This window comes from Myotis daubentonii, chromosome 4 (genome assembly GCF_963259705.1).
Source record: "Myotis daubentonii chromosome 4, mMyoDau2.1, whole genome shotgun sequence".
NCBI classification, from domain to species: domain Eukaryota; kingdom Metazoa; phylum Chordata; class Mammalia; order Chiroptera; family Vespertilionidae; genus Myotis; species Myotis daubentonii.
In genome coordinates, this window is record NC_081843.1 from 107,105,135 (window position 1) to 107,119,639 (window position 14,505).

The following is a 14,505-nucleotide window of genomic DNA, read 5'->3' on the forward strand; positions in this document are numbered from 1 at the left end:
CAGCAGAGGGAGCCGGGGCAGAAGGAGCGCCGGCAGAGGGAGCCGGGGCAGAGGGAGCGCCGAGAGAGGGAGCCGGGGCAGAAGGAGCCGGGGCAGAAGGAGCGCAGGCAGATGGAGCCGCAGCAGCGCGGGCAGCGCAGCAGGTTCCCATCTTCCTGCGCAGCTCGCAGCACTGTGGGTCTTGCTCGCTCCGGCTCAGCCACCCGGCCAGCCGCTGTCATTGGCCTTGGCGGTGGCGGTGGCAGTGGCCGGAAGAGCAGGAGGGGTGGCGGCCGGACGGAGGGGCAGGGCCGGTCACTGCGCCACGCGCCCGGCGCCCCTCGCTCAGGCAGGCCGGCTCCCCGCCTTCAGCCCGCTGACCAACTGGAAGGACACCCCTCCACAGACCCTGACTACCTTCTTGCTGGCAGCATGGAGCAATGAAGCTCCCAATCACGCCGCCTTGGAACAAGCGTCCCTGAGTTTGCATTCGAATCTTCTAAAGGCTCTACAGATCATCTCGCCAAGCTTTGAGAAATGCCCATTTCAATGGTGCCATTTGATGCCTGTCTTAGCAATTCCTGAACCCAAAGCCAATAGGCCTTCTTCTTTATCGATTGACAACAAGGCATGAAACATTCCTTGGTCTCTTATCTCTTTGAAGGGGGCATCCATGCCTTTGGGTTAGGTGCACAGGGCAAGTTCCAACTTCCCCAACAAGAGAGGCAAGTTACATGTTGCTTTCTCTCAAGTTCGAAGAGCGTGTGACATTAAAATTAAAGTTGTAAATACTTTATCACAAGGGAAATTCGTCAAACACTCTGAAAGTGTTTTTACTCTTAATGTGGTATACACGGAGATATTAGAATAAGTTCCATCAATTTACAGTCATTGTTTTTAACAATGTTGTTTTTATATCATGTCTTTGTTGTTGTTATATCATGTTGTTATTGTTTATCTATTAATCAATTTATATATTATGTTCACATACATTTTACTAATTTTCTTTTACCTCCGACACTTCTATTATAGAGAAAGGGCGAATAGCGATATTAAAATATTTCTCCTAATTAATTTCCTTTCAATGTGCACGAATCTGTGCACTGGGCCACTAGTTCCACTATAAGAGTCAAGAAGACAGGGTCAAGTAAGAGAATGGCTGCCTCCAGACAAATCACATGACTGCATTTTTGCTTTATGTGTAGGTGTGAGGGGAAGGTGGGGGAAAGGAAAAGGATTTCCCAGAGAAAGCGGTGAGTTATGAAGGGTATTTTCAGCGAGAAGTTTACTGGGAACCAACAATCCACCTACTTATGTCCAGCAAAAAGATTAACAAAATCAACATATCTATAATCCAACTCAGAACCTTTCTTTCCAAGCTGTTCATCCACCCTATTTCTGTTAAGAGAACCCCCATATTCTCAGAATCTAAGGGCTGACTTTTTCACAGGAAGGACATAATGTCACCTTCCTCTCCCTTTCCACATGATTTCCCTCCCCTACTGGCAGGTCTAAGCAGTCTTCTCCCTCCCACCCCACCGTCAGCGTTTCATAAAGTCTTAGTCGATTAGCATTTCAGAAGGGAAGCTCATTCTTACAGGTGAGAGAAGATCCCAGTTCCTTCTCATTCAAGCAGTCACACTGGAGTTGCAACAGGTAGGTCATTCCAAAAAGAAAAAGGAAAAGAACAAGAGAAAGAACCATTCTTTTAAGGTTTTGTTTCTCCAATTGCTACCCATTCCCACTGAGCCTGAGTCTGAGATACAACTGTTCAATGGGCTTTGCGGAGAAGAAATCTAAGAGGATGAGGTCAGAGGAATGGGATGGAAAACAGACACACGGTGCAACTTCTTCACTAAGTTAGGCAACCTGCTCTCTGGAAAAGGACTGTTAAGCCAAGACTTTCTTCCAGACCGAGGCTGACCAGAGATGCCTTCTAGTCCACAGGGAGTTCTCCTGTTATTCTTTCAGAGTTTGAGAAGGTTTATCAGCAGCTAGGCACACATAACCTTATTCCCTGTCTCTTCTCCCCAATTTTCTCGGGGGAATATTTCTGAATATTAGCGACATGGAAAAAAATGACATATTCTCCTTTTCTCTCTCCTCATGTAGGGATTTCACAATGTAACTCTAGGGGCCCTGTCGAATTCTTTCTCTCTCAGTGTTCAACAAGAGGCAAATGTGAGGGCTTTAGGTTCAACAAGTGGTCTTAGTTGAATCTACCAGGAAAAAGAAGTTGATTGAAACCCTCTATTTTAGGCCCTAAAAAAAAAGAGCGGAGAAGAATGCAGATTGGTTTGGCTCAGTGGATACTGCATCGGCCTCGGAAGTGAAGGGCCTGAGGCTCGAATCCAGTCAAGGACGAGAGAGAGAGAGAGAGAGAGAGAGAGAGAGAGAGAGAGAGAGAGAGAGAGAGAGAGAGGAGGGAGCAGGAGGAGCGCTGGTGGAGGAGGGAGGAAAGGAGGAGCCCTCATGATCTGACTTTCACTTTTGTTCCAGCACTAACTAGTTTGTTTTCTTGTACCAAACCTGGTCCCTAACACCAGACCGTTCCGCCCAGAAGCGTTGCCATGAGGAGGAGAGGGCAGGGGCGTCTAGAGCAGACTTCCCGTGAGGCATAGCCGCTGTAAGCACCCTCCCTGGCCCTCCTGACCAGCTCCTCTCCTGAAGTCTGTCCAGCCCTGCTGCTCCAACCCACACAACAACCACTTCAGCCTCAAAAAATATCATCCAGGTTCCCAAGGTCAATGCCAACTCCCGCAGCCTGCCCTCCTTTGACCTCTGTCGCAGAGAGGGCTGGAAAAGCTCCGCTTCATCTGGCGGCCAGACTCACAGCTTCTTCAGGCCGCCGCCGCAGCGATGGCCCCCCCTTCTCCCGCAGAAAGCGCGATGCCCCCTGCTTCTCCCGCAGAAAGCGCGACGCCCCCTACTTCTCCCGCAGAAAGCGCGACGCCCCCCTTCTCCCGCAGAAAGCGCGACGCCCCCCTTCTCCCGCAGAAAGCGCGATGCCCCCTGCTTCTCCCGCAGAAAGCGCGACGCCCCCCTTCTCCCGCAGAAAGCGCGACGCCCCCCTTCTCCCGCAGAAAGCGCGACGCCCCCCTTCTCCCGCAGAAAGCGCGATGCCCCCTGCTTCTCCCGCAGAAAGCGCGACGCCCCCCTTCTCCCGCAGAAAGCGCGCCTGGTTCTGCCGCGGAGCCTGGGCCCGGCCGCTCCCCCGCGCTGGGCGACCCCTTTCGGCGCGGACCGGCTCCTTGGACGCGCTCAGCTGCGTTTGCGGGCTGCCCCGCGGGAACTGCTCCGGGTGTGGACGGCTCTCGGGGTGTGCGCGGGGGTGTGCACGGCGGCTCAGGGACGGCCGCGCCCCGCGCCGGGGGTGTCCCCAGCCCCAGCCCACACCCAGGGGGATCCCCAGGCAGCCGCGAGGGAGGCGCCCCCTGCCGAGGACGTGCGGGGAACAACCAGAGAACGTGGCCTTGGGAACCTCCCGGGAACCCGAGCGCCTGCCCGCACCCCTCCCCCCTCTGGGCAGAGCTCGCCCCGGGCTCCCGCTGTGAGCAGCGCCGTCCAGGGCTGGACGCGGAGGTCGGAGCCGGACCTGCTCCCTCCCCACTGAGGAGGAGAGCTGATCCCCTTCCTGGTCCCTCACCCCTTTTCCTAGATGGCTTTAGAGTTTTTCAATAAAATGTTACCAAAAAAATGTCCCGGGATGGAGTGTTTTCAGACCTCAGCACGGCCATTTCACACCAAGCAGTGTGGAAACCGCTGGTGAATTAAGTTCGAGTTGCTTTGGGGGAGGCAGGGTTGGAGGGACACCCGGAGGCCGGAAGGTAGAGAATGTGCTCCTGGCGCTCTGTGGAGCTGCGTGGCTGGTGAGAGAGTTGCTGCCTCTGCGATCTGCTCTGGCCCTGAGTCTGCGAGCTCAGCAGCTCTTAAGCTTTCCTGCTTCTCTAACCCGAGTCACCCCCCCCCCCTTCCTCTCCCCACAGCCTCGTTCGTTCGCCTGGGACAGAGGCTCAAGTCTAGGGGAGCCAGAAGGAAGGAAAGTGCCAGCAGGCGTGAGCGGGCTTTGGCCTCCACAGGGAACGGGCAGGAAGGCTGAGCCTCCTGGAAAATGCCTTGTTTGGGACTGTGTTTGGTGCCCAGCCAGCATCGCTGACAGATGCCTCCCTCCCGGTCAGTGCAGTTACATCGTCACAACAGTCATTCACTTGTGACTCCTTAGGCACCTACTGTGTGTCAGGCACATTGCTGGTCCTGGGAATACAGGGAACAAGCGAGACTGGGCCCTGCTTTCATGGAGCACATCACTGGGCAAAGATGAGAAATAAAACAAGAGCTGGCTTAGTCTACAGTGGAGACCCGAACGAGGTGACATAGTGTGAGTGCGTTTTCAGAAGAGTTGACTAATTACTTTCAATAAATCTTCTGGGAGCATGCAAGCATGACAGAGAGCCCCCCCCCCATACAGGCTTTTCATTCTGATTGATTCCCCAAAATTCACATTAAAGTAAATATATACCCCGGCATGCATTTGGCAGCATTTGTCAAAAATGTAAAACAAAATGTCCAATTCTGTCCCATCACCCTATTTTCAATGATTACGCACCAAAGTTGAGGAAGCCAATTGAATGATTTTCAAACCTCATGCTCCTTCATTCATTCAGTGATTAAATCTTACGTTAGGCGCTGGAGATACATGGTCAGCAAATCACACGACATCCCTGAGCTCATGCAGCCTAATGTCCAGCAGGACAGACGGACATGAAGTCACTCAGGGAGCTGCAGGGGCCATGGGAGAGAGACAGGGACCTGGCCGTCCAGGCGTCCAGGAGGCTTCGCAGGCCAGTAATGCAGGGAACAGGGGAGAAGCCCAGGCAGGGGACAGCCCATGCCACGGAGCTTGGAAAGTGTGTTTGGCCAATTCAGGGAACTTAACTATAGCGCCTGGGCCTGTGAGCCAGGAGCAGAGGCGGGAGAGACACCCAGGAGCTAGGCGCCGGGGTGCCTGTGAGCTTTACTAAGGGATTTTACCCTAAGAGCAGTGGAAAAACACATACGTTTTTTTTTTTCTTTTTTTGGTTTTGATCAGCAGAGTAACCAAAATAGAACTGTTTTTATTTAAAAAGACCAGCCTGCCGTGCAGAGAACAGACGACATGCTCAGATTCCTCCTGCGGATGCCGGGAAGAGTCTGGCTGTGTGTGGGTCCCTGCTTCAGGATGGCACCGGGGAGAATGGGGGCAGGTGGGATGTAGACGCGACATTGCGCCATCACTGGCAGACCCCTTCTGTGGCTTCCAGCAAAAGTAAGCCTAGAGGAGCTCGCTAGATCCTTTCTCATCCGTGCTGTATTGTTGCGATCAGCCCTGAAAACAGCCTTCCTGAATGTTTAGTGTTAGCTAGGTCTTGTTACCATATTTATATCGAGTTCTGAACGTGACATTCTAGTCGTCTCCTTTGTGATGTCCATAATCGGGCACAGAAAATGCTGCCTTCCTGTCCAAAGTTCTCAGTACAATTACCCTCCCAGGAAACGAGACTGGTTATCACACAATATTTCCAGGCCCTGGCAGGCCTCTTGGCATCACCCCACATACAACCCCAGGTTTCCTGCTCCAGTTCCCAGCTCGCCCACTCTACACACGCAACCCCGGGCCTCTGAGCCATCCCCAGGCAGCTACCTCTTGTGCACTTTGGGTTGTGTTGTAGGATGTTGCATTCCATACTTGGCGGGCCAGTCTTTCACCCAGACCCAAAGCAGCATTCCACCCAAGAAGGAGACGTGAGGGGGTAGGTGAGGGTATCTAGCAAGATGCACAAGTTTGTGTCTTAAGACTGTTAGCCCCCCCCCCCCCCCCACTGTTCCCGCTCAGAACCACTCATACCTTCCCAGTATATCCAGCTTCCAAACCCCAATAGGAGCTTCCCCTTCGTCCCCTTGGAAACAAGGAAGTACTCACTCTTTGCCCCTAAGGAGAGGTTCTGGTCCAACCCACCACAGATGCTTCTTCCCGTGGTCGATAAACTGCGGCTCCCGAGCCACATGCGGCTTTTTGGCCCCTTGAGTGTGGCTCTTCCACAAAATACCACGTGCGGGCGCCCGTACAGTGCGATGGAAACTTCGTGGCCCGCGCGCAGAAGCCGGTTTTCGGCCTGGGCGAGTCTATTTTGAAGGAGTACTGTTGATACTTGGCTCTGTTGACTCATGAGTTCGCCGACCACTGTATAGGCAGCTCATTGTAATCTCCTAGAGGAAAAAGAGTTAGACCAGTAAGTCCCGCTTCAGTGGCTGGTCGCAAGGCAAACAGTTCCTGATGCTGCCACCAGGCGGAGCCATTGGACCAGGCCAGGCACCTCACACCCTGAGTAGTGAAGGGGGGTGCATAGCAAGTGTGAGTTCATGGTATAAAACAACGTTGGAAGCATGTTTTCAATCAAAAGTATATTAACTAGTACAGTGTTACTAACAGAGTATCTCCTTTCAAGGTTTTAGGGTTCGTGGTAGAGACAGACGTGAGGCTCCGGGGTGATTGCCAAGGGCACATCTAGGGCCTTGCAGCGGCAGCTGTGCTTTCTGACCGCCGTCAGAGGCCTCACTCGGCCCGCTAGTTGGGCAGAGGAAGCGGCTGAATTAGAATCTGCATGGCAACAGGTCCTACTCCCAGGGGATCCCCGGCACGAGGCTGCTGTAGGGCTTTGCTGACGGAGACAGCACATTTTGAGGTCTTCCCGGGAATGCCTTGCTAAACCCAATCGCAACGCCAGGTGTCACTGTCGGGTGTCAGGTCTGCGAAGGAACAACTCTGGGAGCCCTGAGGACACTGCCGCCCAGGAAATGCTCACACATTTCTCAGGAGTAAGCAGTGAACGTAGAAACTGCCACTGAAAAATAAAAGGAAGATGCTGGGCTTGTGGCTGATAAAAGCTTTATTTGATTTTATTTTATTTTAAATATATTTTTATTGATTTCAGAGAGGAAGGTAGAGGGAGAGAGAGAGATGGAAACATCAATGATGAGAGAGAATCACTGATTGGCTGCCTCCTGCATGCCCCTACTGGGGATCATGCTCACAACCCAGGCATGTGCCCTTGACTGGAATCGAACCTGGGACCCTTTAGTCCGCAGGCCAACACTCTATCCACTGAGCCAAACCAGCTAGGGCAATAAAAGCTTTAGAGGTAGAAGAAGGAACGGGAAGGTGGAGACGAACTGTAGCCATTTGGATATCCTAATTTTTCACCCTGGGGATTCTGGATACTCTACAGTGGTTCTCAACCTTCCTAATGCCGTGACCCTTTAATACAGTTCCTCATGTTGTGACCCCCAACCATAAAATTATTTTCGTTGCTACTTCATAACTGTAATTTTGCTACTGTTATGAATCGTAATGTGAATATCTGATATGCAGGATGTATTTTCATTGTTCGCGACCCACAGGTTGAGAACCGCCGCAGACAGTTGAAGTACTAAGACACAGTGAGGGTATATTATTTAAAGTTCTGGGCACTCACTACAAGATCTAAAAGTCATGACATAATTACCAAAAATTTACAGTGAGTATATCTCCAGAGGCGAGAGCAGGATTCTGTGACAAATTCTCTAGTATAAGCCCATTATTTAGAGCTGTAGAGAAACACTGGAAAGACTGAAAGCTGAAAGATTAAAAATGATTACATCTGGGAAGGAGAACTCAAGTGTGAAGGGGTGCATGACGTCTGTCATTGAACGTTTCATACTTTAAGAAATAAAATTGGACAAGTACATTATTTTGCAGGGTCATGCTCCAGGTGGGCGAGTTAACTGAGGCAGCTATGGGAGGCCGGTAGCCGGTGTAGAATGCCAGCCACACGCCTGGAGGAGGCCCTCCATCTCCCGGATGAGGGTGCAGACCAGTCCTGCAAGCAGACGGGGCCACCCAGGGCAGTGGGGGCTCCAGGCATCCCAGTCCCACCGGGGAGCTCTGGCAGGTTGGCAGAGGCGGTGCCCCGGTCGGCAGCCGGGAGCTGGCATCAGTGGGCTCTGGCAGGTTACAGGGTAGGGGGTCAGCGATCACGGGTCAGCCACAAGCCCAGGCTCCATGTGCCAAGAAAATGAGGTGCTTTAATTTCACCTGATTCACGTTTTGGGTGGGTATGGGCTGAAGTCAGCACCACTTGGAGCACATGGGACCATTTCCCCTGAGAGAGGGAAGTTTCGAGCGCAGGGGGAGGGCAGGATGTGCTGATCAGACAAAAAGGACAGATGTGGACACACCCTGCACAGGCGGTCCTGCTTCCTGCTGCTCTCCCCTAAGCGTGTCCACACATCACTTTTCCATGACACCACGTGTTCCTTGAAAATCTGATATTTTATCACCACATAATAAATAGAAAATACTCTATGTGGACACAGTTACCTACTGCTGCACTACAGATTACTCCCACATCGAGCAGCTTAAAACAAAATTGAAGAGGATTATGCCACAGTTTCCAAGTCTCGGTGGCTTAGCTGGGGAGTCTGGCCCAGGGTTTGGCCAGCTGTCAGCTGGAGCCGAGGGCTTTGGAGACTGGACTAGGGCTGGAGGGTCCTCTTCTGGGCTCCCTCCCGTGGCCGGTCCCCAGCTGGGTCTCTCCACAGGGCTGCTGCTGAGGGCCCCCCACCCCCACCCCAGCGAGTGATCCCTGAAAGGAGAGAGAAAGGAGGGAGGATCAGGCTCTGGCCCAGGCCTCCTGTGTTTCTCCACATGCAGCCCAGGCCTCTTCTGCCTGCCAGCTGGTTGGGATGGGGAGTGCAGCTCAGAAGTGCAGAAGGGTTATAGCCCCTGGGAAACCCTTAGGGCAGTGGTTCTCAACCTTCTGGCCCTTTAAATACAGTTCCTCATGTTTTGACCCCCAACCATAAAATTATTTCTGTTGCTACTTCATAACTGTAATGTTGCTACTGTTATGAATCGTAATATAAATATCTGATATGCAGGATGGTCTTAGGCGACCCCTGTGAAAGGGTTGTTCGACCACCAAAGGGCTCGCGACCCACAGGTTAAGAACCTCTGGCTTAGGGAATGGTGTGGGAGTATTTACTCCCTTTTCCATTTTCCAGGGGAACCACTGCGGGGTGGGGGAGGCTCTGTGTAGGACTCAGAAGCCCCAGCAGAACTGAGTACCCAGGGCCCAGCAGGGACCTCCAAATGCTTCCTCACAGGAACTCACCCCCCCACCCCCCACCCCCACCCCCAGTTTCGCTCTCCATGCTCGCTGGCTCCTGCTTCCTGGTATCACCTCTCAGACAAACTCCTTGCACCAGGTGCTTAACTCCGATCTGGGTTCAGGGGAATACTGGGTGAGTCAGCCTGGTTTTATAATTCCATCGAGACCATCCTGTTCAATCAGACTGTGAAGTCCCGGAAAAGACCAAGGATTCTTCGCTCTCCCGTGCTGTCCACAGACGCTGCGCGCACTGTCTCGCTGTGCTGTGGATCAACAAAGAGCCAGCTTTTCCTTATTTCCCTCACTAAGCACATTACAACCAGCCGCAGAAGAGAGGCACTAGAAAACATTGCTTCCCAGAAAGGAGTTTCCTTGGAAACATCACAAGGGTTTTTCCTCCAAGAAAAAGAAAGGAGTTAAGATCCACCATCCACATAGCACCTTCTCTCCTGGGGAATTAGGACCTCCCACTTCTCTGTAGGTCAAGGCCATTCGGGAGCCGCATGCAGCCATTTGCACAACACAGGTTCACCCCCACTGCTCTCCATCCGCCCAGAGGCGAGCAGCCAAAGCTGCCACTCAGAACAATTCCCAGTTCGCTGACGCCTCAATTCTAATAAATGGAGGACAAACAACAACCCGAAGTCTCCTGGGCTGGCTATGCAGGTAAAAAAATCTTTTAATCGTCCTGGCTGGTTTGGCTCAGTGGATAGAGCATCTGCTTGCAGACTGAAAGGTCCCAGGTTCGATTGCAGCCAAGGGCACATGCCCAGGTTGCTGGCTCCATCCCCAGTAGGGGGCGTGCAGGAGGCAGCCAATCAAGGATTCTCTCTCATCATTGATGTTTCTAACTATCTCTCCTCTCCCTTCCTTTCTGAAATCAATGAATATATATATATTTTAAAATTCATCTACATATGTTTCTAGCATTAATAAACAGCATCATTTGATCCATTTAAAAATGTTTTAATCACAATAAAAAGGGAGGGCGATGTCCATTTAGTCATGCAGACACAGGTTCGTCTTCGACTTAGATTTTACCATTAAATCATTAAAATTCTCAACATGCAGAAAGGATGCCAGGCAGTCTCCCGGAACAGCTGTCTGTTAACACCTTTGTGTCAGAACTGAACTGAAAACACAGTTCCAGGGGCCGTGGCAGAGCCAGGGCTGTAACCTTACTGTGAGTCAATACGTAGTAAAAGGTTCAGGTGACATGTCAGAGGAGACACGGATACTTCAACACTGAATGCTTTGGTGAATGCTCCTTTCCATCTATCAGGAAATGAGCCACTATTTACGTTTGCATTTTTTCACACATTGGATTTGCTGGTGAATCACAAATTACCTGTGGTATTAAAATAAACATAATTTCAGCTAAAAGCAACTTCAGCAGCAACAACAAAAAACAACTTGAGAGTCTAGTAAGTATTTGCAGCATTAGCGTAGGCAAATGAAGACAGTTTTTTCAAAAATAGAACCCTGCCCCGGCTGGTGTGGCTCCACTAGTCGGTTGAGCGCCAACCTGTGCACTGAAAGGTCACTGGCTCGATTCCCAGTCAGGGCCCATGCCCCGATTTCAGGTTTGTGCCTAGGTCTGTGGTTCGTTCCCTGGTTGGGGTGTGTGCTCATTCGTGTTTCTCTTTCTCCCTCCCTCTCCCTTCTTCTCTCTCAAATCAATAAAACATATTAAAAAACAGAATCTTTAAGAAACTTCTTAGACTTTGATCTCCACTTTCAAGGGAACTTTGGTATCTGCAGACCGAGATCAGGAGGCTCAACCTAGGTCACGCTTCTGTTTCTTGGGTGTGTGTCTGGGTCATTTGGTACAAATCAAGCTTAGGGCCCTGGTAATTCAAAATGATGACCCTGCCAGTGTCTGACTCTCTGGCACCTAAAGACCATAAAAGTCTAGACAGAAGACCTTGACCGCTGGGAGATGAGTTTATGGCCACATCAATGCTGGAGGGACTCTTCCCAGGGGAGTCCGCAGGGGAAATGCCCAATCAGCATTTCTAGGCTGAGAATTCCGAGTCAGAGTTGGCCTGTCTGCTGCTGCTGCCTGGGCCGGGCCTGGTCTTGGCTGGTGGTGGGCCACGAGCTAGCTTAACTGCAAGAGCTAAGATAGAGACATTTCCGTCTTTCTGCTTTCCACTCGACGCTTTCCCATTCCTGCCCCCAAGCCCCCTCTCCTACTCACTTCCCCGGTCCCATTCCCATGCACACCATACACAGATGCTGGTCTCTCTCCAGTGCGGGGAAGTAAGCCATTAGGAAAGCCCTGGATACAGTCCTCAGTTTCTCTCTCTCAACACACAGGCATGTGCGCGTGCACGCACACACACACACACACACACACACGCATGATGGCACATATGCACACATGTGCAAACACACACATGCACACACTCACACACATGCACACACATTTCATACTTAGGAGCAGGAAGATGGAGCCCTGGGCACAGCTCACTGAGCCAGGCCTACAGAGTGCTTTCATGTCAGATGCCCAGTACTCCCCGCTGTGCTTCCTCCTGGAGAAGGGCTCAGTGTGAGGACGGCATTTTCTCTTCCATTTCCTCCTCTGCCCTTCTTTCTCACGGAAAGGGCTAAATGCTGAATTCACATTTTTTTATGAAGCCAGATTATCTCTTTCTGGATCTAACACCAGAATTTTAAGTGGTTTAAGTGGTTGGCTCTGGTCCTTAAAATAAACATTGAGGTTCTCCCCCCCCACCCCCTTTCATTCCTCCCTTTTGGAAACATCTAAAAGAGAGCACCTTTTTGTACTTTGGGTGGTTAAATATAAGATTATGATAATTTTTAAAAAGTGTGAATATGTATCTTGGTCAATGAAAGGACAGAACGGAACTGATAGCTGTGTCCCTAACTCCTCTTCCAAGAAAAAGCCACTGAATGTATCAGTTACTCAGCCTGCCCTCATCTCAGCCAATGGGAAAGCAAGGGAAACCAGCCCAAGGCCAAAAGTATGCTAGCCAACCCCCCACCCCCACCCCCGTCTTTGTGTAACCAGACCCTAGCTGCACCCTGCCCTTGCGTCACTAGCCCCCGGCCCTCACTCAACCAACAGGAATCAGCCAAATGAGTGGTCCGAGTGAGCCCTCACCCCACCCCCAACCCCACACCCCAAGCCCTATAAATTCTTTGTTCTCTTGGGACTCCGGGCCCTCTCGCATCCTACCACTGCGCCGGTGGAGGCAGAGGGACCAAGCTCAGCTTGAATAAAGACTCTATGCTTTTGCATCGGACTCGGCGCCCCCTGGTGGTGTCCTTTGGGGGATCTTGAAATCTGGGCATAACAGTCAACAGAGCGGCCACTGGTATTCCAGCCTGAACTCTGTCAGTGACCCAGAGACCAGTTTATTGCAGGAGCTTTGGTTTTGTTCTGTTAACTCTATGGCTGTTGATGTAATTGGATATTGAATAATTTTCAGAATTGTTTTTCCTCTTCTCTCTCTCTCTCTCTCTCTCTTTCTCTCTTCTTCCTTTTTTAAAAGTTTGGAGTCATTTTATGAGGATTGTTATTGGAGCCTTCCTATCCCAGCAGGGACACTGCCTCCAGGAGACTGCTTCCATCCAGACGGCTCCCTGCACTCCGCCTGCCACTGTCTGTGCTCCTCCTGCCGATCCGGAGCACCCCTCCCCCTGTGTTAGGGGGTCAAGTGCGTGAAGAAAACTTGATAAAACAGCCAAGAGGGACTTGAAGTTCTGAGCTCTCCGTTGTGCTCTCGCCTTTGACCCCTGTGTGACCTTGAGTCTAGCAGACCTCAGATAGAATTACCCAAGACCGGAAGCCAATGGCCTTCACGTTTTCCTCCTCAGAAGGTGCCTGGACCCTTAAGCTTCCCCAGCAACCTGGAGCTGCGTGACTTCTGATGGCAGCGCTGAGCGCCTCTGCGCTCCGGGCACCCACGGGCTGTGTCAAATGCTTTCTCATTTCATCCTCCAGGAACCCAAGCAGATCAGTCCTTTGGTTCCCGAGGAGGAGGAGGCTGAGGGTGTGTGGCGGTCAGCTGTGTGTGCAAGCTCCCTGGCTTATCAGAGCCTGGGCTGGCCCGGCCCACCTGATTGCAGGCTGCGTTCCCAGCAGCAGACCGAGACCTGTGTCTACCCACTTCCTGTTTTCAGCTGTCCCCAGGAGGAGAACAGGAGGAGGGTGGCTTCTAGGAAACCAGCTGAGTCCAGGCTTCCACTGTTGGCTCAGCACTTCTCAAAGCTGGAGCTGGGAGTGGATGTCCCTGGGATCCTATATCTCAGGTGTTTGGAAATCTAGGGCAGAAAAGAGGGAATCCATCGGCCCAGCAGGGTCTGGGGCAAGAGCCTCAGCTCTGCACTTAGGGCACCGGTGTCCCAGGCCCAGTGAAGGGGGAACCAGAGTGACATCTGTTCCCATACATTTGTCCACTGGGTGCCTCAAGTTGGATGGGAGGGTATTTTATTTTTACACCAAGTTATAAACTTGAGATTTGTTCATTCGATGCATAAAATACTCCAATATTTGAAGTCACTTTTGCTGTTTATTCCTCTCTGGGCACCTTGGAACATGGTGGGGAGGAAGGGCATGGAAATCTCAGCCCCCCACGCAGGAATATTAGCAAACTCAGGTGGGCACTGGCCGGCTGCCTTCGGTCGTCTCTGAAGCTGCTTCCTCCTACATCAGTGCTTCCTCTTTCTCTATGGCTGCTGTGAGGGTCACATGGGTTAATAGAGTCCCATTCATTTTCTTCACCAGATATTTACCAAAGGCCTAGTCTGTGACCTCTCTCCCCACCCCCCTCCCGGTTTCGGGGTACTCGGTGAACCAAAGAGCCTAGGACCTTGACCTCAGGCACTTACATCCCATGAAGTATCAGTGGTTTTCAATCTTAAAAAAAAAATAAAAATTATGTAACTCGTTGTTTAGTTATAATTGTACCTGGAAATTCAATATGTAAATAAAGAGGAAAGAAGGGCAGAAACTAGAGTTCTGCTGGACTGTCCCAACCCGTCTCCAAATGGGCTTTGGAAGCTGTTTGAGAACCACCTCAAGAAATTTCTGTGCTGAGCATTGATCTATGAACCAGGAGGTCACTGGTTTGATTCCCAGTCAGGGCACATGCCCGGGGTTGCGGGCTTGATCCCCAGTAGGGGGCATGCAGGAGGCAACCAATCAATGATTCGCATTATCGATCTCTCTCTCTCTCTCTCTCTCTCTCTCTCTCTCTCTCTTCTCCCTCCCTTCCTCTTACCCTCCCTCCCTCTTCCTGTCTGAAATCAATAAAAATATATCCACACACCATACAAACTGAGAACATAATGGCTTCCAATGTTGCAAACACTC